Source organism: Nerophis lumbriciformis, linkage group LG07 (assembly GCF_033978685.3).
Source record: "Nerophis lumbriciformis linkage group LG07, RoL_Nlum_v2.1, whole genome shotgun sequence".
Classification (NCBI taxonomy): domain Eukaryota; kingdom Metazoa; phylum Chordata; class Actinopteri; order Syngnathiformes; family Syngnathidae; genus Nerophis; species Nerophis lumbriciformis.
The window spans coordinates 40,919,386-40,932,500 of NC_084554.2; positions in this window are offsets into that span (position 1 = coordinate 40,919,386).

Consider the following 13,115-nt stretch of genomic DNA (forward strand, 5'->3'; position numbering starts at 1 on the left):
CACTGCTTGATGGATCGTCGGCCCATTACGGCTACCGTAGTCAGAGATACAAGTATTACTATGGACCGCAAAATGGCACCCATTAGCAGACATATTATCTGGCGTTTTGTTTTGCAAAATAATGCAAAACCAACTATTCTTACCTTCTGGAACCTGTTGATGTGTTTTTGGGATCTGCATAAGTCCTGAAAATGTGCGGGCGTTTTACAATTGTAGTCCGTGCCGACACCGTAGACGATAAGCTTCTTCTTTGTCTCTACCTTCTTTTGGGACATTCATCTTCCGCTGTTGCCATTTGTAATATAAAGTAGCGTAAAGTTGTAACTTATATCTTTCAGTAGACTAGCTATCCAAGCGCTAAAAACTGTAGTGGGTTTACTAGGGGTGTAACGGTACATGTATTTGTATTGAACCGTTTCGGTACGGGGGTTTTGGTTTGGTTCGGAGGTGTACCGAACGAGTTTCCACACGGACATATTAAGTAGCGTACCGCACATTGTGTAAACAATGCACACCGAGGCACAACACACAGCATGCTAGCAACGACCGGGCTAAAGCCAGAGCTGGAAGACCCGCCTGCCTCGTTAAGATCTCCCGTTTGGGAACACTTTGGCTGCGCGATAGAACAAAGGAGGACGGAGGTTTGCCGACATTGTTCAGCAGCTGCTTCTGACAACACGTCAAACATGCTAACCCATTTGAAGCGTCACCACCGCATTCAAGCAGCCTCTCCTCGGCGAGTCAGGCAGGTGTTATGAGAGTAGCGTATGTGTGTGTGTGGCCCTTTAATATGTGACAGCATGTGAGTGTGTAGGTGAGGTAGCGTGAGTGCGGGGAGTGGCTAGTGTTTTGTTGGATTGGCTGTGTGCAAGACCTCAATAAAGCCACGATTTGCAACTAATCGCCGGACTCGTAATTTACCCTGGAGTCCGGAGCTGTGGAGACCCACTGCCGGGTAGAGTAAAAGGTGTTGCCCTCGAGAATACATCGGCCCTGGAGAAGTGTCTCCCCTGCGCTCCTCGACTACGGTCTGGGAGCCGGAAGCAGGAAAGGTGCAACACAGGGCTAAAGCAATAACAAATGTTTTTATAGCAGCAGATTTAAGACCATATTGCATTAATAACTAGATTGTAACCCACTTCTATGGTGGAAGAACAGTAAGCCCATATATCCTCTTACTGCCAAGTTAGCCAGGCTGGGGGGGGGAAAGAAAAGTTAATCTGAGGCTGAGTTGACTTGAAACTGTTTAATGTTGCACTTTTTATATGTAGAAGAAAAGTTTTGTCATTTTATTTAATCTGAGCAACAACTTGAGGCAGTTTAATGTTGATTAACGTGGACCCCGACTTAAACAAAGTTGAAAAACTTATTCGGGTGTTACCATTTAGTGGTCAATTGTACGGAATATGTACTGTACTGTGCAATCTACTAATAAAAGTCTCAATCAATCAATCAAAAAAAGCACTTTATATGTAGAAAGGTTTTGTTAAGAAACCATTCTGAGCCTTATTTAGTTTTTATTTTATATATGTTGACCACATTAACCCTGGCAATGGACCCTGTGTGTATAAGTATGTTATGCCATTGTTTACAAATTTGGTAAATAACCAAAACATTTATATTTTGTTGTTTTCTTACTGTACCGAAAATGAACCGGACCGTGACCTCTAAACCGAGGTACGTACCGAACCGAAATTTTTGTGTACCGTTACACCCCTAATTATTTGGTATTATATTTATAATGAAACTTTTTTTTAAAACAGCTCAGAAGCTAGAAACGCTCCTTCTAATTACATTGAGATTAGCCCAAAAACGTCTTTAAAAAAAGTATTTTTATTTAAAAAAAAATAAAAATTGTGCAAGATTTCCAGAATTATTTATTTCACAGCGTTCACCTGATAGCCTGAGGGGAAAGAAACCGTTCTTATGCCAGGTTTTTTTTGGCATCCAGTGTCACACTTCATATCAATAGGGCACACATGTTAGCACAAGCACAGCTATCTGACCTACAGCGCTAACAGCCAAGTCACTTGCTGAAGAAAAACTAAATGATCGAAGTTATGTTATGTTGCTGATTCGCAGACAGTTGATAGAGCTCTGGGCTTTATTTCAAGATGTGCAGTGAAGCCTGTTTTAGCGCACAATAGTGGTCGTATACACGGGGCGGGCTCGTCTTTCAAAAGTGGACTTTTTCCTCCTAAAAATCTCCATAAACAGGTGTTTGTGAAACAAATTAAAACACAAATATGGTCGACATTGTGTTGTCTTTATGAAGGGCCCACCATATAGCACTCAAAATCAATACAATTCTCAGTGCTTAAGACCTGTACCTATTTCACTTTTGACCCAGGGTCCCTCGGCCATCTTGAGTGCATCATTTAAAATCAATAAGCCTCTTGTATAGTAGGTTATAACCATTCACATTTTCTGGTAATTGTAGTTATTTTGGCTTTTCTGCCGCATCAAAAATCCACTGAATTTAGTTGAAAGGATTCTTACTTCTGCTAAAGCCTGACTTCACACCGCCCAGCGTTGCTTTTCCTCCCCTCTGGAGAGCATGCAGTCAAATACTTGGTTAAGCCTTGTATTGATCTTCACTAACGGTATTCCCAATCTCCGTGCAAGCAGGCGAGCTTCACAGTGGAAAAATAAGAATAAATCTGTTTTAGATCTGCCCACGCCGCTCCAAAATGGGACCAAAGTCATGCATGTAGAATGAAGCCAAGCATTCACCGTCATGGTGCTGTACAACACAGAAATGTATCATTTGTTTCTACGGATTGCTGAACACTATAGTCCTGTTTCCTGGATTGTTAGCGCGAGACCCATGGGGTCATATTTAGTACAGATAATCCAAATTTTCTATTACAACTAATCACATCTAATTGAATAAATACATATAGCTTTTATCTAGCATTACTTTACATTAGCTCTAGCAAGGTAGCAGTGGGAAATTATATAGCATATGTACTGTATTTTTCGGACTATAAGGCGCACTAAAAAACATTTTCATTTTCTCAAAAATTGACAGTGCGCCTTATAACCCGGTGCGCCTAATGTATTGAATAATTCTGTTTGTGCTTACCAACCTCGAAGCAATTTTATTTGGTACATGGTGAAATAAGTGTGACCAGTAGATGGCAGTCACACATAGGAGTTACGTGTAGACTGCAATATGATGCCAGTAAACAACACCAAAACTTTAAATGTTCCATTGGAAAAAAAAGAACATTACAAACATATTTTAAAATGTTTTAGTATGACTTTGAAGCCGCACCGCTTGATGGATTGTTGGACCATTACGGCTGCCGTAGTCAGAGATACAAGTATTACTATGGTGTGTGTATAAGGACCGCACAATGGCACCCATTAGCAGACATATTATCTGGCGTTTTGTTTCACAATATTATGCAAAACCAACTATTCTTACCTTCTGGTACCTGCTGATGTGTATTTGAGGTCTGCATAAGTCCTGAAAATTTGCGGACGTCCGCCACTGTAATCCGTGCCGATGCCTTAGTCGATAAACTTTTTCTTTTCAATATTTTCTTGTTATGGTGCATTCGTCCTCTGCTGTTGCCATTTCTAATATAAAGTAGCGTGAAAGCGCTCAAAACCACCAGTGTAGTGGGTTTACATAATTTACCCACGGAACTTTAGTTATTAGAGAGTTCCGGTCGGACAGTTTTTCACGGGACACATTTCCAGCGTTGTTGCACTAGTGAGCCACGGATGAGGAGATGCTGCTCCGTTATTGATTGAAGTAAAGTCTGAATGTCATTAAAACAGTTAGCTCCATCTTTTGACACTTCTTCCACTCCCATCCTTGCACGCTACACTGCTACAACAAAGATGACAGGGAGAAGACGCTGTCGAAGGTGAGCCACGTAAATAAGACCGCCCACAAAACGGTGCATCCGGAAGCGACTGTCAGAAAGCGGCTTGAAGATGATCTGTAAAACATAATCCATGCAACATTTTGACCAAAGAACCACCATTACATGTTATGTAGACCACAAGGAAGTGTTTTACGTTTAGAAAAAAATCATAATACGACCTCTTTAATGCGCCTTATAATCCGGTGCACCCTATGGTCCAGAAAATACGGTTGTAAGTAAAAAAATGGTGTTATCTCCTTTCATATTTTTGACAATTTTTTTTTTTGTTTAAAATATACAATTTTGAATGTTAACATTTAGCTTTGTTGTTGTCGCCATAAGCTAGAGTTAGCTCATTAGCTAGCCCACCATTTATATAAGACCAGGCAAAGGTTAGTAATATTCCCCAAACTCCCCTGTAAACTTTCACACACTGTACTGTTTATGCCTCTCCCTAGAGGCTTGCTAACATTTCTGGCCATTACAAACTTTAGCATGAATAATGGGGACCTTATTAATGTGTAAGGGTCACAGCCGAGCGTCCTCTCGGAAATAAATGTTGTCTGCAGTCCTCATTGTTGCTAACTTTTGGTCAGGCAATTTGGACTATTAAAAACAGTATTTACACCAAAAATAGGCTATTGTGGGCAATCAACACTAAATTGGGATACTTGTACCAATAGTAAGCCAGCAAGAGCAGCTAACTTTCGCAATAGTAAAAAATATGGGCAGCTTACTGTTGCAATAGCTAAATAAACACTATTTTAGTTGTCTTAAAGGATATTTTAACTGAAATTAAGCTACCATTAGCAGTTAACTATCACACTAGTAAATCTTAGGAGAGGCTAGCTGCTGCAATAGCTAAGTAAACACTATTTAGTCGACTTTAAAGGATATTGAGACTGAAATTCAACCTAGCATAAATGGCTAACTATCGCACTAGTAGTAAATATGGCAAGGTTTTGATTGAAACTTTTATTAGTAGATTGCACAGTACAGTACATATTCCGTACAATTGACCACTAAATGGTAACACCCGAATAAGTTTTTCAACTTGTTTAAGTCGGGGTCCACGTAAATCAATTCATGTTAACTTGAGTAGCTAAATAAACACTAGTTTAGTTGACTTAAAATATATTTAGACTACATTTAAGCTATCATGAGCAGCTATCACACTCGTAGAAAATATGGGAAGCTTAATTTCAATGGGTAAATTAACACTAATATGTTGACTTTAAAGGATATGTAGACTGAAATTAACCTAGCATGAACGGCTAGCTATGGAATAGCTAAATAACCACTAATTTAGTTGAATTGAAGGATATTTACACCCAAAATAAGATAGCTTAAACACAATATATTAAACACAATATTTACATCAAAATGGGCTATTGTGGGCAATCAACACAAAATTAGTATACTTGTACCAATAGTAAGCTAGCAAGAGCAGCTATCTTTTGCACTAGTAAAAATATGGGCATTTATTGATTGATTGAAACTTTTATTAGTAGATTGTACAGCACAGTACATATTCCGTACAATTGACACCCGAATAAGTTTTTCAACTTGTTTAAGTCAGGGTCCACGTAAATCAATTCATGGTAGCGAACTTCAATAGCTAAATAAACACTAATTTAGTTGACTTGAAGGATATTTAGATGAAATTGTGTCAAAGTCATGATTTTTTTTTTCATGCTTGAAATAAGAAATTATTACTTTAAAAAAGCAGTTTTATACTTGTGAGTGTTGATGACACATCTTTGCAACAATTGATATTCTAGTTTCAAGCATGTCTTACTCAATATAGGTCATAAAATCTCAGCAACAAGCTGCAATATCTTACTGAGATCATTTAGGACCAAAACTAGAGATGTCCGATAATGGCTTTTTTGCCGATATCCGATATTCCGATATTGTCCAACTCTTAATTACCGATTTCGATATCAACCGATACCGATACATACGGTCGTGGAATTAAAACATTATTATGCCTAATTTTGTTGTCATGCCCCGCTAGATGCATTAAACAATGTAACAAGGTTTTCCAAAATAAATCAACTCAAGTTATGCAAAAAAATGCCAACATGGCACTGCCATATTTATTATTGAAGTCACTAAGTGCGGGGTTGGGGGGGCGGGGTTCAGTTGGGGGGCGTAGGGGATAGCGGGGGGGTGTATATTGTAGCGTCCCGGAAGAGTTAGTGCTGCAAGGGGTTTTGGGTATTTGTTCTGTTGTGTTTATGTTGTGTTACGGTGCGGATGTTCTCCCGAAATGTGTTTGTCATTCTTGTTTGGTGTGGGTTCACAGTGTGGCGCATATTTGTAACAGTGTTAAAGTTGTTTATACGGCCACCCTCAGTGTGACCTGTATGGCTGTTGACCAAGTATGAATTGCATTCACTTGTGTGTGTGTGTGTGTGTGTGTGTGTGTGTGTGTGTGTGTGTGTGTGTGTGTGTGTGTGTGTGTGCGTGTGAAAAGCCATAGATATTATGTGATCGGGCCCGCACGCAAAGGCAGTGCCTTTAAGGCACACCCCCAATATTGTTGTCTGGGTGGAAATCGGGAGACATTCGGGAGAATGGTTGCCCCGGGAGATTTTCGGGAGGGGCACTGAAATTCGGGAGTCTCCCGGGAAAATCGGGAGGGTTGGAGACGCAACTGCTCTGTACCTCTCCCTACGTCCGTGTAACACTCCGTACAGCGGCGTTTTAAAAAGTCATAAATTTTAATTTTTGAAACCGATACCGATAATTTCCAATATTACATTCAAAGCATTTATCGGCCGATAATATCGGCAGTCCGATATTATCGGACATCTCTAACCAAAACCCTTAAAACAAGTAAAACACTCTAACATAAAATCTGCTTAGTGAGAAGAATTATCTTATCAGACAGAAAATAAGCAAATATCACCCTTATTTGAGATATTTAATCTTACTTAGATTTCAGTTTTTGCAGTGTAGCTTTTGTGATAGCGGCAAATTGTTAGAAACTATTCATCCATCCATTTTCTACCGCTTGTCCCTTTACTAGTCAAACAAAAAGTGTTTCACAAACTAATTTAGTTGTTTTTTTGTGACTGTTTTATGACACAAAGCCTATTTTTAACTATAGTGGACTAAGAACAATATTTATACTAAAAGTAAGCTTCTAAGGTCCGCGAAGAAAAGGAGAATATGACAATGACACGTCCAATAAAGACCTAATGACCTGTTAGGACTCCAACAAGTGTCAACCACAGGAAGTAAGACCTGACAAATATGCGGAGCAAAACATCACCGCCATACCTCGCGAGTACGCCGTGGAGCAATCATGCGGCGGGACGCACTCGATTTGACCCAACAAAGGCGTCTTATTACCCTCCCGTAATTGGAAACACCTCACAAGGACGCGGCGCCACATCATGATTCCATTTACAATATTTACAACTCCATAAACATTTCGTTTCATCCGGCGTCCTTCATGCCTGCGAGTCGCAGATAAGACAGAGGTTAAAGAGAGCACTAAACAGAAATTGGCACAAAGCAGATCATATATGGACGCCAGCGCAGGAGGATTCCTTTGAGACGGATGCAGCTTTACATTAGCATTAGCAGCAAATGATGATGTAGAGGCCGGGCTGTAAATCAAGCGTGGGATACAATCAGGCTTTTGGAAAGGCTAGCTGGCAGAATTGAGATGTGCTTCAAGCATGTTATGGACAAGGAGCAATTCCCCCCTGATAAAAAAGCTCTTTAGCAATGTGACGGGGGGGAAAAACATACACCTCAGTGCTCGTGTCAAGATGTAGCTCCATGTACAAGGTCAAATTCATGCAATTTCTAAATAAATTCCATGAATCTATACGTACTCTACATGAAACTCAATTATATTCTCTTTTTTTTTTTAACATGAATCCATCAGACTAAGAAATATTTAACTCAGCTACAGTGTATAAGCTATTAGCATGCTAACAGAGTCTCTATCAAAGCAGTGATACTGTAGCTGTGATTAGGGCTGGACAATATGGCCTTTTATTAATATCTCCATATTTTTAGGCCATGTCACGATACACAATATATATCTCAATATTTTGCCTTAGCCTTGAATTAACACTTGTTAAGTTAAGTTAAAGTACCAATGATTTTCACACACACACTAGGTGTGGTGAAATTTGTCCTATGCATTTGACCCATCCCCTTGTTCACCCCCTGGGAGGTGAGGGGAGCAGTGGGCAGCAGCGGTGCCATGCCTTGGAATAGGGCTGGGGGATATGGCCTTTTTTTAATATCGCAATATTTTAAGGCCATGTCACGATACACGATATATATCTCGATATTTTGCCTTAGCCTTGAATGAACACTTGATGCTTATAATCACAGCAGTATGATGATTCTATGTGTCTACATTAAAACATTCTTCTTCATACTGCATTAATATATGCTACTTTTAAACTTTCCTGCAGAGAAGGAAACCACAACTAAAAAAATCACTATTTTTTTCATACGGTGTTGATCTGGAAATGTTTGCCTCGGCATTTTGATGGTGTAGACGTGTGGCACCAAACGGAGATATTGACGTGCGGAGTAAGCCCTCTTCATTGTCTAGCGGGTGACTTTTCAAATGATGCTACATATTAGCAGTGCAGCCGAGTGTCCTGGGTTCGCCTATACAGTGTACTTATCTAATAAAATAATAAACGGGAGACATTAGAGCAGGTTCGGTTGCCACCGCTTCTTTAATGTCAACATCACACACCTCCTCCCACAACCACACACACCCTACGTCACAGCCCTACGGCAACAACTATGGAAGGACAAAACTCCTCCTCCTTACCTAACACACTCCGGTAACTTGGGACACCCTGAACTGTTTGTTACAGCAGTAATGCTACTTTTTGTAGCAACGCTTTTGCCCCACACTTGACAAATTACGGTTGTCTGTTCGACATATTCCCACTTGAAGCCAAACCACCGCCAGACGATGGACCCCCTGCTGTTTTTCTTGGGAATTAATTATTCCTCCATTTGTTACCAGATTTGCACCTTTTTTCTCTTGTATTAGCGCTCGCACCACTCCGCTAGCATCACAGCTAACGTTAGCCATGCTGCTACCTCTCTGCTCGGGGAGGGCGTATACGTATGTGACGTATGACGTGACAGTATGTGACGTGTGTAAGGTGCGCTTGCTGTCTGTGAGAAGGAGAGACCGGAAAGTGCGAGGAGAGCCTGTAGTGTAATGCCCGCAGCTAAAAGTAACTGCGTGAGAACGTATACTCGATATCACGATGTAGTAATTTTCTATATCGCACAGAGACAAACCCGCGATATATCGCGTATATCGATATATATCGCCCAGCCCTACCTTGGAATCATTTTTGGTGATTTAACCCCCAATTCCAACCCTTGATGCTGAGTGCCAAGCAGGGAGGTAATGGGTCCCATTTTTATAGTCTTTGGTATTACTCGGCCAGGGTTTGAACTCACAACATACCGATCTCAGGGCGGACACTCTAACCACTAGGCCACTGAGTAGCATATATTATATCATCATAGCATCAATATGCATATATTATATGCATATTGATGCATATAATAACACCAGTATGATGATTCTATGTGTCTACATTAAAACATTCTTGTTCATACCGCATTAATATATGCTCATTTTAAACTTTCATGCAGAGAGGGAAACCACAACTAAGTCAATTTACCAAAACTGTATTTATTAAACAGTTATTAAGCAGTGGCACAAACATTCATGTGAATTCCATAACAGAAAGTGCAAGATTGTCAGAGACATTTTAAAACAAGCTATTAGTGCACTTTTGTGCATGATGTCACTAAGATGACATATGAAAACAACACTAAATTAAAGTGCACTTTTTGTACAGAACGCCACTACAATAGTTTAAAACAAATAAAGTGCACTTTAGTGCATGATGTCACACAAGATATTTCAAAAACTGTAGAATAAAAATTAGCTGCATAATAGGACATCAAATAGTATATGGCCTTCGTTCTGTGGTAGGTTCCTGCAGACGTTATCTCCTTCTGTTTTAGACTATTTTTTCATACGGAGTTGATGTGGAAATGGTTGCTTGGGCATTTTGTTGGTGTGGCACTGGCCGAGATGTTGACATGCGGAGTTTCAAGCACTCTTCATTCTCTAGCGGGTGACTTTTCAAATGGTGCTACACATTAGCAGTGCTACTATTTTTTGTAGCAACGCTTTTGCCGCATACTTGTAAAACATCTTCCCACTTGAAGCCAAACCACTGCCAGACGATGGACCCCGTGCTGTATTTCTTGGCAATTAATTCTTCCTTCATTTGTTACCAGATTCGCACCTTCTCGTATTACCACTCGCACCGCTCCGTTAGCACCTGCCACTGCTAACTTTACCCATGCCGCTACCTCTCTGCTTAGCGAGGGCGTGTGACGTTGCACGCGCGTCAGTATGTGACGTTTGTAGGAAGGTGCGCTTGTTTTAAGTCTCTGTGTGAAGGAGAGACAAGAAAGAGTGAGAAACGCCTGTAGTGTAATGCCCGCAGCTAAAATCAACTGGGTGAGGTCGTATACGGTACTCGAATATCACGATATAGTCATTTTCTATATTGAGACAAACCCGCGATATATCGAGTATATTCGATATATCGCCCAGCCCTAGCTGTGACCAAACATTTGTATTGTATTTATGTGATCAATTATTCATACTGAACGCAAACTAGCATAAAGAGACAAATTAAACTTTGTTGATTCAAACCAGCTAATTTTAGCTAGCTTACTGAAGCATTAACAACAAAGTAGGACCACTATCTACAGTATCTATCCATTTTCTACCGCTTGTCCCTCTCGGGGTCGCGGGGGGTGCTGGAGCCTATCCACTATTGAAAGGTTTTTTTGCTTAACAAGTTTGTATTTGAAAGCAAACTTGCACGTCCCGCTAATGAAAATAGCATGTGTACTGAACTCAAACAAGCATAAAGAGTTAATAAATGAACCAGCATGAGCTGTTAACTGTCGGAACAGCGGCAATCAATTTATTGCAGATCGATTTTATTTGTTGTGCTACCTTTTTAAATTGCAGGAAAGTAGGACATTGGTTTGAAAATTAAATTAAGCTAGCAACCATTGTTGAATAGGAAATAATAGCATGAAAACAGTAAATCAGCTAAAATAAAATTAAAAAAATCAGGGAGGCAATTTAGCACAAATTAGCTTAAATTGCTTAATAGAGTAAACTAACTAGCATATGGCACCACAAAGCCCAATCTACTTAAAAACCAAAAAGGCAACAACATAGGATAGTTAGCTACTTTATCTATCTTTATAATTGGTACTAAAATTAAGCTAGCTTTTAATGAGCTGGAGAGCAGAAACGTTTGCTGAACAAATGCTGTAGTTGGCTTTTTTTTAATTCAAACAAGCTAACTGTCAGCTAGCTTACTGCTAAGTAGGACGACTAATGAAACATATTTTGCTTAACAAAAGTTTGTATTTGAATGCAAGCTAGCATGTCTGGCTAATGAAAGTAGCATGGGTTATGCACAATTAACTCATGATTGTAGTTGTTGTGTATATATTTGTTGTTTATTATTTTTTGTGTATTATTATGGATTTTCTACCGCTTGTCCCTCTCGGAGTCGCGGGGGGTGCTGGAGCCTATCCACTAATGAAACGTTTTTTGCTTGACAAAAGTTCATATTTGAAATCAAGCTAGCATGTCCCGCTAATGAAAATAGCATGTGTTTTTCTTGATTTAATTGATTTATCTGTAAATATTATTATTTTGTTTTTTTTGCTGTTTCTTTCTTTTGGGGGGGTGGCATCGTTGGGATATAAACAAAAACAGATTTTGACATTTAGGGCAGACAACATATATATGATATATGTAAATATGATGCACCGTATTTTTCGGAGTATAAGTCGCTCCGGAGTATAAGTCGCACCGGCCGAAATTGCATAATAAAGAAAGAAAACAACATATATAAGTCGCACTAGAGTATAAGTCGCATTTTTTGGGGAAATTTATTTTATAAAACCCAACACCAAGAATAGACATTTGAAAGGCAATTAAAAATAAATGAAGAATAGTGAACAACAGGCTGAATAAGTGTACGTTATATGAGGCATAAATAACCAACTGAGAATGTGCCTGGTATGTTAACGTAACATATTATGGTAAGAGTCATTCAAATAACTATAACATATAGAACATGCTATACGTTTACCAAACAATCTGTCACTCCTAATCGCTAAATCCCATGAAATCTTATACGTCTAGTCTCTTACGTGAATGAGCTAAATGCTATTATTTGATATTTTACGGTATTGTGTTAATAATTTCACACATAAGTCGCTCCAAACTATGAAAAAAAACTGCGACTTATAGTCCGAAAAATACGGTAATGGATAGGAATGTTTGATGCTGGCTGTCAATAAAAATTAAATTAAAAAATAAATAAATAAAATAGCATGTGTACTGAACTCAAACAAGCATAAAGAGTTGATAAATGAACTAGCATGAGCTGCTAACTGTCGGAATAGCGGCAACAAATTTATTGCAGTTTTTTTGCTAACTGTTTAAATTGCAGAAAAGTAGGACATTGGTTTAAAAATGAAATTAAGCTAGCAACAATTGTTGAATAGGAAATAATAGCATGAAAACAGTAAAGCAGCTAAATTAAAATAAAATAAATCAGGGATGCAATTATGTGGGAATTGAGTGACACTGAACACAAATTAGCTTAAAATGCTTAATAGTGTAAGCTAACTAGCATATGGCACCACAAAGCCCAATCTACTTAAAAACCAAAGAAGCACATAGGATAGTTAGCTACTTTATGTATCTTTATAATTGGTACTAAAATTAGGCTAGCTTTTAATGAGCCGGAGAACAGAAACGTTTGCTGAACAAATGTTTTAGTTGGCTTTGTTGATTCAAACGAGCTAACTGTCAGCTAGCTTACTGCTAAGTAGGACGACTAATGAAACATATTTTGCTTAACAAAAGTTTGTATTTGAATGCAAGCTAGCATGTCTGGCTAATGAAAGTAGCATGGGTTATGCACAATTAACTCATGATTGTAGTTGTTGTGTATATATTTGTTGTTTATTATTTTTTGTGTATTATTATGGATTTTCTACCGCTTGTCCCTCTCGGAGTCGCGGGGGGTGCTGGAGCCTATCCACTAATGAAACGTTTTTTGCTTAACAAAAGTTCATATTTGAAATCAAGCTAGCATGTCCGGCTAA